Here is an 18858-nt window from a genome sequence, read left to right as displayed (position 1 = left end):
ACTATGTAGTCATTCAATAAAACTATAGAATATTAAAGTGATAAGTTAAAATCAATAAATATCTGATTTAAATAATTAATCAACGTTCTTTTTTAAGCCGATAGACGCTCACTGCAAGGCATAGGCTAACCCAAAAAATATCTATGGGGGGATATAGTATAATCACCACGCTCGGTAGGCGGATTGCCGATTCGTGGTATTATAGTACGTCCTCTGACAAATCTCAGCAGTGGCAATTCTGTACAATTAATACTATGATTGTATCCTAGAAAACGAACCCAAGTTTCAGTTCTCTACCGCTGGGCTACCACTGCTGGCAAGCTCACTGTTCTAAGTTCTAAGCAATGTATGCAGGCTTGTAATCGGTAAACTTAAAGATTAACTATTCATTTTTAAATTGTCAACGTTAAAAGTTTTACTTATTTTATTATAATATTGTACTAGGTAATGACACTGTGTCACATTTAATATATAAACAGTGTTATTAAACCAATTAAACAATTATCATTAATAAAAATAATTACTTTATACGGCAGCCCTGCACGCATGCGTCTTTGTTGGAGCATGGTTTTGTTGAAGCCCGGAATGAGAGCGCGAACAAAATGTTTCCTAAACATTTTGAGCGAAACGATTTCACGGGTTTTTACTAAATTTAGTCAAATGAATTGTGGCCATTTATACTCCATTTGAGTCGAGTGGGTATGATAAACGACGTGTACAGCGGACGGTGCCGTGCGTTATTGTGCGTCTTTTCCTAAATTTCCCGAAATTAAATTGTTAAATTTGAATTTATCAATTCTGTTTGTTGCATTTACGTTTTCTATACTCGTTCTACTACCGTAATACAACTTTTGTGATACGATATTTTGAGTTTATTCATATATTTGTTTAACATAAAAAACACTACTGTTTATACCGTAGGACGTTTACTGTTTGACATAGGCCTCCTATTTTAATTTACAATACGACCAGTTGGCAGTATCGTCGGCGCACAAAGTATTCTGACGAATTTACTAACTGTACTGATACTGTATGATTACGGCACTGTAATGATATCTAGTTGCAGGTCTCTAGGATAAAGGAATTCTCAAGAAATTCTATGCTAGTAAAATAATATTGTATATAAAAATATAACTGCGATTTTATAGCCAAGCAAACTAAAACGATAAATTATATGCAAAAAGTAAAAGTACAAATTATAATGAATTTATTTTGTTTCATTACACATTACTGCGTAAGCGCCGTTTTCTTGCCATGCCTGAAATAAACTCTGCTTTTTTTTCGATCCATTTTTCAAAGCACCTTGATAGCGCATGTTGATACGTAATCTTTGCGAACATCACTTTGGCATGTATATGTATCAATTTTTTCTAAGTGTTTTTTTTTTTTAATTTTTCTCTTCTTGTTTTAATAAAACAACATAAACTCAGAATAACTATGTAACCTAATTTGAATAGAAAACTCAATTATGGGTCGTCACCACTCACATATATGCGATACAGACCTGCAAACCCGTAATGTAAAGATTACTAGTAATTAAAACATTTGAATTACTTATATTGTAAATAAATAAACAATTATTAATTAATAACAGAAACAATTTAAAGATTATGGAGCAGCGGTAGTCTAGAGGTGAGGTTTGAGCCTTGCGATTGTAGGTCACGGGTTTTTAGAGAATGTGCAGCAGCATCCTCTGTATACCATAATACCACACTGCCATCGCCAACCCGCTTGTCAAGTATGGCGATTATGGTACATTTTTTCATCGACGATTATAAAAACAGAAAGAAAAATGGCAGCCCTAATCGTGTGGTTTCTTTCAACATCCTTGTTCCGTAAGTATTAGACACAGGCAAAGATTAAACTTTGAGTAAACTTAGCGTTAGCTAAAAGGTAACTTATGGTAAACATTGTAAGTATCGTATTTCTTTAATTAACTACTAAAATTGAATACAAAAACTGTGGACCGAGAATGAATATGAAACGAAGTGAAAATAAAGAAGCAAAAACGCAGACTAATAAAAGAAAGGCAGAATCAAAAGTCCCACCGAACGAATCCGATACAAATCTAGCGCCCAGGATAATTCCGCGCCGACTTTATGTCGCGGAATATCACTTACCCGACTTTACCCAATAAAGGGTAACCCGTGATCCGTTAAGTAAACAAAAAAGAACAACGGGAGGTTCGCGTGGCCCGCGAGACGACGTAAAGAGTAAATCACGGGTAAGCCCCAATACGCGGCGCGCCGCCCGGCTCTACTCGCTTAAGCCCCGTAACCCCTTTAAGTTCACCTTCCGATATCCCGTATAAACGCGACGTGTGCTTTATCGCCGCTTTCAGGGTTCCGTTCCCTGGAACGGGCTTTTTAAATTTATTTTTATTTACATTAATGTTTGTATAAATAACGTGTGTCTTACATATTATATTTTCCATCACGTATTATAACATGCACTCTTTAACATGTAAGATGATTATGATGATGGTATTAAATTATTATCATCATCATGATAGTTTCAGCTATAAGATGGATATGGCCCTCCTCATTGATTTCCAATAGAATAGATTGGAAGCGGTCTGTATCCAGTGTGGGCGTTCTAGTACTAAGACACGAACCTCCCAGTCTCTCAAAAATTGTACAATATTTTAGACCTTTATCAGAAATACTTTTATAATCAAAATTTAATGGATTTTTTGGCAATATTTAAATAAATAATAGTTTTTTCAATCATCTCTTGTCTTTATCAAAAAAGCACACTTCTTGAAAATTATTTAATTTGGGTTCTGTATATGAAACTATATTTATTGTCGCAGATTCTTTCACTAAAAATCATTTTTAAAAACGTTATACTATTCTTTTATGTTAAAAAAATATCAACACTTTCTCTCTTAAAAATAGAATTTACAATGCAAACAAGGAAGATGGTCACCATTTGATTTCAAAAGTTGTTGATGGCGTTTCGCAACAGTAAATATTTAGGAAAGATATAAAATAGTAAGATCATTGGTAGCGCATACACGAAGACCGATTGTCGTATAGCACCGAGTTTGATATTTAAATTAAAGATCCAGTCGACAAGTCAACTAGATGTGTATAGTTGCTGTCTGTTAGTGTTTAGGTTGTTTAGAATTAATATAAATATCTATTTCATGTAAATTTATATAGACACATTTATAAACTTCAAATTTAGAATCTCAGTTATAGTAAATATTAAATGAAATATTTAAAGCAAAATACTTGCCAATTTTCCTATCTCCGTTGGCCTTTTAACGGCTATTTTATTGTTTTTGGAATAAATTTAAAATGAATACATAGTAGACACTGGTATTCGCCAATGTTTTAGATAAACATTTCAGTCACAAAATCGGTATGTAACTTTTGTACGTAATATATAATTATGTGAAATTTTATTCATGGTTCAGTAGACTCAGTGAAATATAATAAACTAAAAATTATATGAATAAAGTTCTTTTTCGATCACTGCTTTGCACGTACTTTTATTATCTATTCTAAATAATTTGAATCGGATTTCAGTACCTTAACATTGTGAATAATATTAGAAAATTTTTGTTGTTTTTGAATTTGGAACCCACGAGTATACACAGTTCACACAGTTAGAATTTATAACTTCGTCTGATTCAAGGTGACAGAGCGATAAAGATGCTTGTCCTTTGGGGGTGTCGACTCTTATTGCTGACTTATGTTTTGATTCCACTAGATTATGACGCACATCATTTGTACTAACCTAACTCAATATGATGTTTAACTTGTATTACTTGGAAGAAATGTTTTATACTGTAGGTCTAGATAATCATTGTCATTTCTGTCTTAGGACTACCATTGCCGCACACGAGCCTCTCTCAATGATCTCCAAAAAGTCCGGTTAGAAGCGGCCAGGATGCAGTGTCTTCTGACGACCTTAACAAGGTCGTCTGTCCACAGTGCGGGTGTATATCTTACGTGCACCCTGCCTACCTACTACAACCTCAGATTGCCAATTCGCTGCGATCTATCGCTTTCTTTGGTTCTTCTGTGGAACTACTCACTCTATATTCAAATTTGTAGAGAATTCCTGAGCAGGGTCTCCATGGTCCAGTCATATTCATTTTACAAACGATTTAAAAAGTATAGAAAGAATAAATTATCATCAAGCGTCGAAGCTTGTATGGTAAAAGTATCTGAAAGGAAACGATGCGAAACAAGCAGAATAGAACGGCTGGCCATTCACGCGCTGACCCCCGTCACCGAACTACTTTTCGGAACAGCCTTTACACAAATTGATTTTAAATGGCGATTTATTTCCGCCCCATATCGCCGATCCGATCTTCCTATGAGTTTTATGGGCGGCTTTACGTGGGGTTAAGGAAGTCTGAGTTATAAAACGGTTTATTTCTTTTTCAGGACGGTAGCTGGCCGTCCCCTAATTACGTCGGATCAAATGCCACCAAGACCTTCATTAGAAGCGACTGAACGATTTCGTAAATTTGTTCTGACAATTATACTCGTATAATTGTGAAAGTCCAGTGGCAAGAGTGACGGACATATTGGTCGATTTGATAGTACTTTCACATTCTGACAAACAGTTCCGTGTTTTGACTGAAAAATTAATCATCTCGTAAATTTATTTAAAATAAGATTGTGTTAATCTATAGCTATCTTTAGTGGTAAAACTCGCGAACAGGTCGGTCGATTCTGTAATTATTTATTTTCATATTTTCGTTAAGACATGAGAGAGATAATGAAGAGATAAGACATAGATAGCAAATGGTACAACTATTTCTTTTCTTTTTATTTTCGAACCAAAGAGTAAATATTATATAAGACTTGATGTCAGTTAAAGCAGAAATGCTGATTTAGGATGTAATTAAACCAGCAATAACGAATACTATATTATTATCTCTATCTAGGAGATTTATATCTATCTCTGTCTAGGAGAGTATTAGTAAATAAGTAGTCGTAATTTTCAAATAAGGATTTATTTTAATTAAGTAACAATTGTGAAAACATATCCATTTTTTTGTTTTTTCTACTACCGGTCCAGTAGTTTTACAGTAGTTTGACTTTAGTTAGTACGAAGTTTGTCAACGAGTTTCATAAGGATGAAAAATATTTAATCTAAAAAATATAAAATAATTTAACTTTGAACATAGAAATAGATTTAAATGAAGGGGATAACGGTACAATGCAATTCTTTTTTATCTCATTGTATAGATAACGGGTTTCTGAAAAAGTTCGCATTCCGGCGGAATTTTACCCTTTTGCGAATTTGCGCAAATTACTTTATGAGCGCGCTTTCAATGCGAGTTGCGACTTTTTTTGTCGATGTCGTTTACAACTGCAACGGGACGGAACGACTGTTGAAAAGTCACTGCTGTCCGAACTATTTCCATTGGTTTGAGAATTATACCGCGCTCTTAGTTACCGTTGTAGTTTTCGAAATGGTCGGGTTATAGGAATAAATACTAACCCTTCGGTGGCGGCGTGTTCGCTGCCGAAAGGTTTAGTTTTATTGCCGTCGACTTTCTTTTACTACCCTTTCATAAATTGTTTGGGTTTGGAATAAAAATGGTGAAATTGACGTTTCACTCCAAACATCTATTGTTCACTTTTTAGCAATTTGCAAATTTTCACTAAAAATTTTGCAATAACCATTAAACCTTTTTACTATTTGTTTTCTTTTTAATAACGAACAGCTATAACTGGATCCTATTATAAGCAACTCTTTAAATGGACATAAAAAAATACCTCACCGTTGTGAATTTAAAAGAATTCCATGTCCGTTTGAGTCGGTTATGGAAGTGATAAAATATTATTGGAAGGTTTCCTGCTAATGTTGTTAAAACTACGTTATTCATTGCACGATGTCACAAATAGACCAGTGCTACCAAAGAAGTCTAACTTTTAATAGCGTCGTGAAAAAGATAGGAAGAATTAGTTTATTAAATTAAAAAGTTAATTATTATTAGTACATTATGTATATATATTAAAAGTGTAATATGTAGTAAAAAGAGATGATGGGGATGTGGTGAAATATGTTCGTGGATATTTTTATAGCAATTAGTGAAAAGATAGTACGCTATATATTTCGATAAAGAAAAATAACTTATGATAAATAATCATGTTTAGTTAGTTAAAGTGATTTAGTTTGAGATAGCTTAACGCCTTCGGCGCTAAGCCATCTCAAACTAAGTGAAACTTTAAAAGTCAACAGATTAACAGAGTTGATTGATCGATGATTGTTTTTTAACGTATTGACATTGAAACTTGTTTCAGTAATAACACAAACAATATCACGTTCAAATTAGAACAGATTATAATTTGTTTGAAAGCTTAAATGAAAAAATATAATAATAAAAAGGCACTTAAGCGGCCTACTTCTGTTAAGGATAACTTCAAAATTAATAGTTATTAATTAGTGGTTAATCATCTTAAGTCATAAAATCACTGATGTTTTTATTACTTAATATAATTTTGATTAAGTAATACAGCAAAATAATGGAAACTGTTTAAATATACTTATTGAATCGTACCAAAAAAGATTGTATTTTAATTGGCACCCGTTATTGGGGACCTTTCATTTGACCGAGACCGTTACATTTCGGGTAAATGAGTTTTTCAGATTTTCTTGACTTTCCTTTTGTACTTCACATGTTCTATCATTCCTTTCATTTACAAATATTTTCGTTCATCGCCTTTCTTCCATCATTAGTCTACATTCCTTGATCATAATTTTACATTACGTGTCACAGATTTTCATGACTCATTTTTATATAAGACATTTTATTTTTAGATTCTATTAGGGTAACAATCCATTGTTTTTTATACGACTTTTATCACAGTTTTGTTTATTTCCTACCGACCGACCCTTAGTAGATTATTTTGTCTTAATGAGTAATATGCCTATTTATTGTCATTTGTACCACTATTTTACACTACTCAAGGAATATAGCGCGTAGATTGTCGTCTTCTATTAAGGAAGCGCTGCATTACAAAAACGATTTCGAAATAATCCAAATATAATCGGAAAATTGATCTGACAGTGGTATTGTCGTTAAATAAATATCTGTTTTAATTATTTGTGGTCACATTATGTGTATTGTTACCTTTACTGCAATTTCTCTATAATGTTTTTTTTTTTTTAATTTAAATTCAGCGGATTGTTAACAGTAACAGGCTACATAACGCAAAATAGATGAACGCTGGGACCTTTTTGTTCTGGAGTGAAGACCTCCGATCTTTTTGTATAGCGTAAGACGATCCTCAAGGTAGACAAACAGGCCGTTGTGAACTTGTCCTCTTGAAAATCTCTGTGGAAGGTCTAGCAGTGGATGTCTGTGGTTGATGTGATGAAGATGACGTTAAAAAGCTCATTGTTATTTCAGCAATAGGTTTTTAAATTTGTCATATCTCAAATTACATCTTTTAGCGTACGTTTTAACATATAAATGAATTTTTTATAAAGTGCTTGTGTATTTACGTTGGCAGTTAGTTCTGCATATAACTTTTTGTCTCTATCCTCGTCCGATAATATGATATAGCCAGGAATTACTCTTACGAACAGTCTTCGCTTCTCAAAAACGTTTCTAACATTGTAAAAGCTCGTATCATTCATTTTTAAGCACTTGGTCATGACACGAGATTTTGCGCTGGTAAGTTTCTAAAAGCATTCGCTTCTGAAAGATCTGTTAAATAGTTAAAATTTTTATCGTAAGCCTAATTGAAATATCAGGCGACAAAATGAAGTTCTAATAAATCCACAACACAGCGGGTTACCTACCTTCCGGAACGTCCTTTTTGTTGAACCTTATAAGTTTTCTATTTTTTTGGCCATAGGTGCTTTGTCGATACATTTGTGACCGCAAAGGCGATACAGCGGGGGGTGCGTGGACTGGAAGGTTTTTTTTTTCCTTTCCCAGTAACCTGTCGATTGAGATGTCACGAGATACAGTTGACGTAATAAGTACGGCAATAGTTCGGAGCTTAATAAAGATAAGGTAAGTGTCGGTGTGATGTGATGAATTCTCAGACAATGGCCTTTGAGGAATTTGCGGTCGTAAGTTATTTATTGAACTTGAGACTGGTAATGCTTTAATATTATTATCTGGAATATCCCGCACATTACACTTAATATCTTTGTCAAATAATTTCTAAAATGAATTATATAAGTTCAACGATGCTTCTTTTTTTCTCTGTGTTATAATACTAGTAATGCTTTTCATTTTTATAGCTTGTTTATTTATTTTCGGTTCTTCTGCTCTGTTATTCTTCGCGGTATTCATAGCTTGATTTAACCGCTGATCCGTTACCTTCCAGCTAATATTTCTAGTTGTAGTTTCAAGTACCGATAAAAATGAAACTTTTTAATATTTATGTCGTTTATGGTATAAAACTAATGGTGAGGTAATGTCCACCTTTTTGTGTTAAAAACAAGAATCTAAAGTTTTTCTTATTGAACAATTGTTGTTATAAAAATCACTTGACCATAGAGAACAAGTATGGTTTATACAAAATATATTCAATGATCTCAACCTTCACTCTAGTACAAGATAATTTTTTTCGCTGTCATAAGTTTTCGTGATAATACATAATATCAATTTGTCTATGTAATCTGTAATTTGTCGTTTATAAATCATTTTCAGACCCTTGTCAATTGGAACTCAAATAGCAAGTTTCCTGACTGATAGCGCCTCCTTCTTATCAATTATCATTACGGAAGGCGTATTTTATTATTAAAAAAATTCTGGTAACAAAATTTAGGATAAAGCCGAACTTCTCTGGGACGAAAATTTTTGACATAGTTATTTAAAAGAAAGATTAAGTGAAATATTACACAGCCTAGTAATCACAGAACATAATCGTTTAATTTTATGTGCATTGGCGAGCGCATAGCGTAGCTGCTCCGCCTTCGTCTGCACCACCGTCGGGCTATTTTGGTGAATATTAAGCTTTTACTACATTTAAATGGTTGACTATTCCGATGAACGACTGAACAAGGGGTAATTTAAGTGTAGAGATCCGGCGATTTCTGAAGCAATCGCTCACTAAATGTAATCCAAAATTAGTGTGACGAAGTGGCAAAGGATAGAGGCCGGTTTACATGTCGCTAATAAACTCGGAGAAATACATAGATAACTTACGATTTTTTTATAATGAAAATTACAATTTTTTTATAAGCGGAATAAACTTTATTATTGATTAGTATTTCATTAAAATTAAGTTTTTATCTTCTATTTTGGAAGTAATTATAAAAATCTCATATGGTACAAAGGATTAAAAGACAAAACCACAACAAATTTAATTAAAAATCAGATAATCAAATAAAATCACAGTTCGGGAATTATATCAAGCCTTTACCTTTCACAAATATGAAAGTGATCATAAAAAACTAAAAAGTTCTTCTCAGATAAGGATGCATTGGGAATAATCGTAGCTTTTTTCAGTTGAGGTATTACAGAGTAGCTCAATATTATACTGATTTTCAATCTCCAAATTTAAACTTATTTCAAAACAGATAAAATTATGATAAAAAGTGGAAACATATTCATTACTTTAACATTTTATTTACTTTGTTTAACGATTAGATTTAAAAGTTTCCCGCTAAAATAACCGATGTCTCGAAAACAGTATTATGAATAATTTAAAAGCGTATAATTTTATAGAAGGTTTGTATGTAAGACGCCTCTTCGAATGCCAGCATGTAAGCTCCTTGTCGGAACAAGCAGGCTACATTTAACCGTGTCACATTAGGCAGCGGTAGGCGGGCGGGTTAGCTAAATAAGAAAGAATCGCCCAATCGTAAAATTTTATCACCACTAATAGACGACTACGGTTATCTTTAGGCTGAAACCGTATATAAGTTTTAAAAAGATTTATAAAAATTAGATTATTTTTTAATTAAATATCCTATTTCGTTTACTAAATTAATTATTAAGATGGTGCATAACTCTTGTGAATATCTGTCCATGATACTGATGAACTAATAAACATTATTTTGAATTGTTAAACTGAAAGCCTATCTATTTTTTTTTAAATTATTGACCAAACGTGTAATTTGATATTTAAAATTTGTATCACTACACTGTACTGTCTGTTCACGATAGTTTCATCATCATATTCATGTCAGCCAATGGAAACCCTCGCTACGATGACTGGTCTTGCGCTGATCGCAAACAGCAACTTTCCACGATCTTGCCTACTTTATCGGTCGACTAGGAAAAACGAAGAAGAAGGACTAGACTTCCATTAGTGAAGGCCTACCCATGTCACGTCTACTTGCTCGTGGCTGCTACTCGAGAACCTTTCAGACTCAACTTCCATCAAGTTACAATAACGGTATGCCAAGTCCCCTATCACTTCAAATTAGCCGTTTTTCTAGCTATGTCGCTAACCTTGTTTTTTCTGAGGATCTCCTCATTCTTGATTCAAACTCGCAACGTCCAACACAGCCTCCTCATAAGGCTTATCGTTCATTCTTAATATTAATTAAAAAGGTTCCTGGAATGCTAAAGGATTTGTGTTTATTAATAAAGTTGACGGTGAAATATTTATAGAGACGTAAGTATTATTAAAAAGTTTAAAACATACATGTTGCCAATATCCCGACGTATTGCGAACAAATATGCATTTAAACTCAAACAAAATTCCAAAAATGACTCCCAAGTGCGCTCTCGTTAGGTAATCGTCGTATTTCACCATTTTTTTTGTCGCGCCGAATAAATTACGCGTATTTATAGTTAAAAGATCATTTGTTGAAATGGAGCCAAATTTCCGGAGCGCGTTTTCAGCGGAGTTCACAAAAAGCGCCATAAATTGGCAAATAATCCCCCGCATAACGCAACCTTTGTTTGGCCACACGTGCTTTTAATATCTGGCTCGCACATCGCGTTTCGCGAATGCAACAATGGACGGATTTGGTCTTTGTACGCCACCTAAAGTAAACACTCGTAAAAACTTCCTTGCTGGCGCATTCGGAATGCGAGATAACGTGTTAATAAATTTCATCAAACGATGACTTAACAAAGGTGGGTTATTCTGCAGTCTGTTCGAAAATCGGTGCTGTCGAATTTGTCATGCGACTGTGCTCTTTTGTCCGCGTATGAATGCGGCATGAGAAGGAAGAGCTTCCGGCGGAGTGTCTGTCCGGAATCGATAGCTCCCGGCGATATCTCGACATCGATATTCAATACTTCTTTTTTTTCAAATTATCACTGGGAAAGTTTTTTTTTACACGCTGGATTTTAAAGTATATTTTCTATAAAGATTAACGTAAAAATGCTGCACTATTCTTCGGATATACGATACAATCTGGACATACGTTTTTTACAAAACATGTTTTACAAATAATTGCAATTGTTATAGTCGTGGCTGTTAATATTACGATATAAAAAATGTTGATGATATTTAAAACAACGTAATTATTGTTTACTTCTATTTGTGTATAATCTTTATTAATGTAATTAACGAATGTTTCACGTTGTCGACTAAACTATGTACACATTTTACCACTCCCATTATATCTTGTACAAGTAAAAAAAATTAATAAAAAAACAACTACCCATTTCAAATTAAGCCAGATTTCAAAAGCGTTAACATAATATTTTCTTGGCAAACGTTATCTCCGACTTTTCATGCGGGGTTTTATGTTGAGTTATTACTATAGGTTTTTAAATATAAAATGTAATATCATTATAACATTATTACTCTCATTCCTAAGCGCACAACGTTAAAAATTATGCTTATTATGATTAAAACAGAGTTTGTCTATGATAAACTATAATATTTAATTTTACATGTCAAATAGGACATGTGTTAACTTTAAAGGAAATGGCCGTCAATTTCTTGTATAGACAAATGTTATGATCGACGTCTATGTTTATTTTCTTTTATAAACACAGATTCAAAATAAATTGAATATAAAGGAGGTTGTATGCACCTTTATATTAATAAGCGAGGAGATAGATGTTTGATATTAAGTAACATAACTTGAAGGCACAAGATGCTTAGCCCTTAGTTACGAAACTCTTTAATACCGTCCGCAGTCTTTAGTATTGTTGTTGGCAAAAAAGCGCTAGGGTAATAGTTTCTGGCTGAAGAGGCCCCATTAGTGTTAACGCTTCATAAAAATACGAACTGAAACTCGTTTAATTGTAGCATACATAACCGATACAGCTAATCCAATTCATTTTATTTTGTTTCCGTGACAGGTAAAGAAAGGAGTTCCTTGAATCTTCTACACCAAGATGTATTATTAAATAGCGAGTAGCAATCGTATGTTCCAAAAGAATGAAATATAAATATTCTACATTGAAACTGAATCAAACGGCTATTATTTATAATAAAAATTACGTGCTTGTCTTTTTTAAATAAATGATCTTCCCTAACACATACTAAATGGAATTTATGTACGTATTATGTATAACAAATATTTGTTAAAAACTATCTAAAGAGTACTTTTGAAAAAAAAATTATCTTCTAAATAAAACGATTTACTTCATAGGTATATATGAGTGGTTTTCAAAAGTGTTCATTTTTCGTTTTCAAAGAGTTTTTCAATTATTTCTCTAGTCTGTTTTAAGAATGCCGCGAATATGTAGACAAAAAGGCACATGTGGCTCGGGTGCCACGGCTTGCCTTCGCTTGTACTAGTATATAACTACTACCCCAATCTTGTAGTATAGTAGTATATAGCTGCCTGAACCAAGGCTTCGGAACATACTCTCGAGCCAACAAAGCTACCAAAAACGAGATTTAATCTGAGCGCCTTCTTCCTCTAACTGTATCGAGTGAGAAAAATAGTTATCTACTGTAACCAAAGGTATAGGTATTGTTATGTTAAAGACAATAAATAATAATAAAGAATTGATTTTAAGACAACGCCATATTTTTCTCGTTTAACCTGTATAAGTTATGCGAAATGAACATAATTATATTTTTAAAGAATACATGTAAAATAATAACATCCGTCGAGGAGCTCCTAGATCTCAGACAAAAATGTTTCTCAGCTAAATATCAGTCTTGAAAATGCATCGTTTATACATTATTATATAACTTTTATAAAATACATACCATATAAAAGAAATCAATTTCCAGATCGAACGGGAAAAACAATACAGGGAGCACGAACGATCGGCTACAGCGTGTCCTTGTTCCTTCTCCGGCACTTCCCGCTAACATACAATCCTGTCGGCTGTGGATTAAAAAAAACGAGGAAAAATTCCAGCCATGTGTCGATGGACGCATCGGCTACTGCCCGCCCATGATACGCGAAAAAACCCCACCGCGGAACAATCGAAGCGAACTTATAAAATATGTACGCGTGTGCTGGCTTTTGAAACTTGCGCCCGTATCGACTGTTTTGACCGCGATCGCCATTTTTATGAAAACGCAAAAAAACGTCGTCCAGTTTGATACCCACATGCATGTTTGGCCCTGTTAGACCGACGCTTTTTGTTCCGCCCGGCATTCCGCTCTTATTTTATCTGGCTGGTTTTTGTTTTGTCTAATGGTATCGGCGGAGAGATTTTCATTCTGTGAAAAGAATTACGTTTCTCTATTAATTTTCGTCTTTTAAACAATACTTATTTCTTGATTTCACGTGGCCTCTTATAAATTTGTTTAAGATATTTCTTAGCTGTAATACAACACGAAAGCGGCTTCTAGGCGGTATTATTGGATATCCATGGGGTCTATGTCCAGCTGTGGGCGTCCTACGGTTGAAATAATGATAATAGAACTCTAGATCATTATCTATGTATTTATTATTATTAAAGAACATTACAGTGTTATTTTACGGGAAAATTATTGTATGTATAATAAGAATTATAACATTATATTTGCATATTTAAAACTACTGTACTCATTTGCAAGAACCCGTAAACGTAGTTTCTCCCGTTATTGTTTTTAGTACACATTTGCTATATTATTTTAGTCTGAAGGACGCTCATATTACAAAACTGATGATACGTACCATTTTATCTTTTACAGAGATAAATACTAGACAAAATGTAACGATTCTTACAAGAAAACTGTACCGCATAACATTGTAATCGTAAAAAGTTATTACTTTGACACATCTCTATATTTCACGTTTCAGTGCAAAAATAACACGGTATACATTTATTCTATAGATAATTTTATATTGACCTCCACATTATAAGATCATCTGTTACTTTAAATCACGTTGAAATTAAAAATATTTCATAGCCGTAAACTTTAGCACAATGATAAGTAAAATAACTAATCTTATAAAGGTTGTATATATTTGTTGATGTCTCATAAATCTAATCTTGAAATAATACCTCAATACACGGGGGCTGACAGCAGACATCCATAAGGCACGATTCTGATGTCTGCATTTCGTTATCTGTGAAACCAAAAAAAAAACAACTCACCATTGTGTCATGGTCATTAATTAAGTGGCCAGTCAGCGTATTTTAAGCTTTTAACGTTCTGCTATGTTTGGATAACGGGATCAGGTAGCTTTAGCGACGGCATATGTAGCAAATCGTTAAAGATTATTTATAAGTTACGTGCAATTGACGAAATTGTCTTTATCAGAATATTCAAATGTTTTTATAAAGAATTACAGCAATAAAAATATCACTAATAAATTCGTACGATTTGTTTAACTAATAAATGTTTTATTAAAAATGCTTATATATTATAACTGCTTGCCAGATATTATTGTAGCCTGATCCTTAACCTTATCTAGTGTCCCGAGCGAGGATTGAATCCTTACTGTGTTTTTGGTGACCTATGGGTAGTGAGAGAGCCTTACAACTATATTACTTGTTCGGCGAGTCAGACCGATCGCCCACGGATCACTCACCTTATAGAGTACTGCTGTCAGAAATTGTGGAAGAAAGACCTACCGGAAATAGGATTCTGCCCTCGGGAAGGTATGCTGTTTCTATTAGAATAAACTAACAGTTGGGAACTTTTGGGACAGTGCAATCAACAAATTAGGTACAGAAAAAACAGAGTCTGTAGTTTAATGGATCTGCAGTTCTGAGGTCCATCATGAGATCTTTTAATCGGTCTTTTCTTTTACTCTCTCAATTGGTACTAATACCCAAGTAGCTGAAGAATCGTTAGCACCATTTAGTTCATAGATCATAGATGAGGCCGTTGGACAAGCGCAGCGAAATTTTAAATAAAAGCCCTTAAGGTGGAAAACGATCATTTTATAGTTGATGGAAGAAGCTAGATGCAGGTAGCTTTAAACCCCTTCTTTTCGAAATCTATAAGGGAGATTGTTAATAAATAATTCAAAATATATAGAAATCGTTATATTCGGAGTTCATGGCTGTTTAAAAGATTCGTATCACAGCATAACAAAACAAAGCAAGTATATGCGAGTGGCAGCAGCAATTTTAGTGCGGTATTAATATGGAGGGCCCGCCACCACGTCGCCGCCCGCCACCCTACACATTTATTACGGGTCCGGCCAATTCGAATGTCATTTTTAACAGTCATCGCTAATTTGCCATTGTTTTGGCCGCTGACGCCACCTTTTTGCTAAAAACCATAAAATAGATAAACTTTTTTTGTTAGTTGGGCTCACTTAATTGATTATGAACGTTAAACGTGAATTTGATCTAGAATTCAGAGGTTGTTGTTGGGGTGTGATTAATTATTTTCACTTTTTTGAAATCGTTTATCATTTGTGAGAAGATGTTTATCCGGTAAAAGAATCACTGTTAAGTAATTTCCGGTAAAGTAGATTAACAGATTAGTGTTCCTTATGTTAATGAACTGGTCGCTAACGAGTTTTCAAAAAGAATCATCAGAAATATTTACGTTAAGTAAGAAGATAAATGGATCATCCTTGTCCGCCAGTTTAGCAACGTTTATTTAGAAAGACAAGTTCATAGTGACCAGAAAGAATACTTTTAACCAATGTTTTGTTTGTTTATGTGGTATGGATAGCAAGGTTTTGCCCGTTACATTACCATCTTTATTTCTGTCTTAATGAATAATCATTGCAGTATTCTAGTTTAAAAGATGTCGTGACAGCAAGAGAATTTGATAAAAATATTAAATTAATACGATGATCAAAACTACCGCTTCGTGTAGATTGCTTATCAAAATTTAACTCTAACATAGACCAGTTATAAGTTTTCCTAATTTACTTGATTATTAATCGCTGTACGTGTCATATTAGTTAACAATAGCTGTTAATAAATTCAGTTATTTTAGTAAGAGCTACATTGTGCGTTTACCTGTTAAGACATGTTAATTCACTCTTCTATTGAAGTACGCTATATGTATTATAATAACAGATTTAATTCAATAAAAGGTTTATATTACGTTGTAGTACATCGTTATAGACGATACAATATCTGTTGAATGTAAAAAGGTGTAATGGTATCAGACGATGTGTGTAGTACATATTGAACTGTTAACTTTAATGTTTTAATGTCACAAAGCCGTATTTATATACGAAAACTTTTAGTAATATAATAGTCAAAAAAATCAGTGAAGTCGTCCGAAAAGTGTTATATGTGTTACATCAATTCGAATAAAATTGGAAATCTTTATTCACGTAACCTGTAATGCGTTTTGTGGATGTAATTTCATAAAATCCATTCTTGGTATATACCAAAAAAAATTGGTCAAGTTTTATACGTGTAATAACTTTAGTTTGAAAATATGCATTTATAATGGACGATTCTTCAATCCCGCTACGGATAGAATTTAGGAAAAATTATTCTTATGGATAGGCCCCACAATAGCTGGATGCGACACTGATCATTATAGCGATATTTGGAAGAGATCTGTGTCAGTGGGCATCTATCAGCTAACAAGATGATGAAATCTTATGGTTCCAGAGTTATCGTGATGAGTCAGTATAAAGGTGGAATTCTCTCACATACATATAAAAAGAAGATATATAATGGTTATTCACAAAATAGCAAACACCCTTAAAAAAAACTAACAATTTCGATCGAAATTCGAGTGCAAGCGTACTCCCTCGGCGAGTGTCGAGTAACGCAGCCAATATGTTAGGCGCTACGTCGTAGGCATCAAGGCGGGAACGCCTGGCCTGCTATAAAGCACGGAGCAATAAAGAGAATGGATGCCGCCCATCGGCAGCCAGCCGCCCGCCGGCAGGATTACCCGAATCGCCACTATTTATCGCCCGTGCCTTGCGCCCAGGTACCATCAATCTATTTAATGATCGGGTCAGCACATGCTCTCAGTCTTTTTGCGTCCGCCGTCCGTTCGGCAAAAAGAGGCAGCGAAGGCGCAGCGCGGAGATGGACGTTTGATGAGGCGCTTTTGTGTCGGCCGTTGGCGCTAAAAGGGTTTGCGAATGCAACGCCGGTGCTATGTTGTTCAAACGCCGATATTTCACTTCTTTCTGCGGCCGATAATCAATACTACTTTTTATTATATTTAACATTCAGTTAATTATGGCTTATTAAATTCATTTCTTATCAAAATGAATACATTACTGTAAGTCGCACATTGTTTCATTTTTATTAAAATAAATAATTCCTTTAAATAATTTACAGATTACACTACACTTATAAGTTTTATTCAAAATGTCCGCGATTAAATAAATTCCACCTGTATCACAGCGACATCAATTTAACCTGCAAGACTGAATACGCATTTTCGCACACATATTAGTTTCGTTCGTTGATGAATTTATTTTAAAGTAATTCATATTTGATGTAAACGAAGTTTGATAATAAATTCAAGAGGTTTATATGAATCTTAGATTTAATATCTGGTCCTATCTGGACTTATCTTTTGGAAGTAATTTTATAGATAAATTCCACCGGGTCAAATTACTAAAATTTGACTTGTATCTGGCGTGAAACTGTCTCCGGATATTATCATTAACATTTTAGTGTCGGAAAAAACTATTCATATTTTTTTATACCGATTTCACTTATATAGTATGGATAAGGTAAATTTTTACTACAACAATTAACCCTTAATAGATTAAATGAAATTCATTGATTGCATTAATGTAAGAAAGAGCTTATCATTATTTACGTAGTCCAGAAAATGTTAACATAACTTAAGTGTTAGGCTATTATTCAAACACCAGTCTTAAAAATTCAGAAAAATGAATTAATGGTATCATACCAATGAGACATACGATGTTATATGTGTCAAGGTGATAAGCGTAAATGTGGTGTTTAAAAGAATTTTATATTGCATAACCCTGATCGCCTACCTTGTTTCATTACCACCTGTATGTATTATCACTAAATAATGTAAACTAAATAAAGTTACAAAACAAGACAACGAAGACAGTTGAACTTGTTAAGGTTGCCGGAATATGCTGAATGAAGACTGTTTCCTGATGCTTTTAACCTATGTAGTGCGGTGTCTCCAGGGCTAAAAGTGTGATGATCGTTCAACTAAACATTGTTTTGACTCAAATTAATTATTACGTTTTCTTGTTTTCATTAGATCTATTATTATTCTTAGGCTAAAAACTCTGGATGACACATGTGCGCTTAGTTAGGAAGTTATGCATCTATACCGATAAAGTTATATATATCATTCAACCCGTATCTTACAAAATGGGAATAATTGGTATGTCCCAAAGCACTCTGAAATGAGAAACTAATTCTGTTGTGACTTTCATTATCTTTCTTACAAGGTTAAGTATAAAGTACGCTATAATCTTTGTACAAAATGTCCAAAAACACTTAAGCCAAGAATAAAAATGTATTTATCTGTATTGCTATCATCTCTATCTCTCTCTCTCTTTCTCTCTCTCTCTCTATATATATATATATATATATATATATATATATGCATCCTATCATTAATTATATGTCAAAAATATATATCGCTGTGTCCTTTATCTTGATTAAAAATACACAGAAGCCCTCAT

General features: G+C 33.6%; 1 protein-coding gene across 1 annotated transcript in view; it reads right to left on the bottom strand.

Moving 5' to 3' along the window:
* Nucleotides 1–14315, bottom strand: part of LOC137918808 (protein lozenge-like) — a 96277-nt gene extending 81962 nt beyond the window's left edge. The window contains exon 1 of the mRNA XM_068761720.1: nucleotides 14297–14315. The gene's annotated coding sequence lies outside the window, so the exon portion shown is untranslated. The remainder of the gene's footprint in view (nucleotides 1–14296) is intronic.
* Nucleotides 14316–18858: the final 4543 nt, after the last annotated feature.

The sequence above is a fragment of the Battus philenor genome, unplaced genomic scaffold (assembly GCF_028537555.1).
Source record: "Battus philenor isolate CCGP_79_NKW_IND1 unplaced genomic scaffold, ilBatPhil1.0.hap1 SCAF_15, whole genome shotgun sequence".
Taxonomy (NCBI): Eukaryota; Metazoa; Arthropoda; class Insecta; order Lepidoptera; family Papilionidae; genus Battus; species Battus philenor.
Note: the sequence above shows the minus strand (reverse complement) of the source record. Positions and strands in the feature narration are given on the sequence as shown.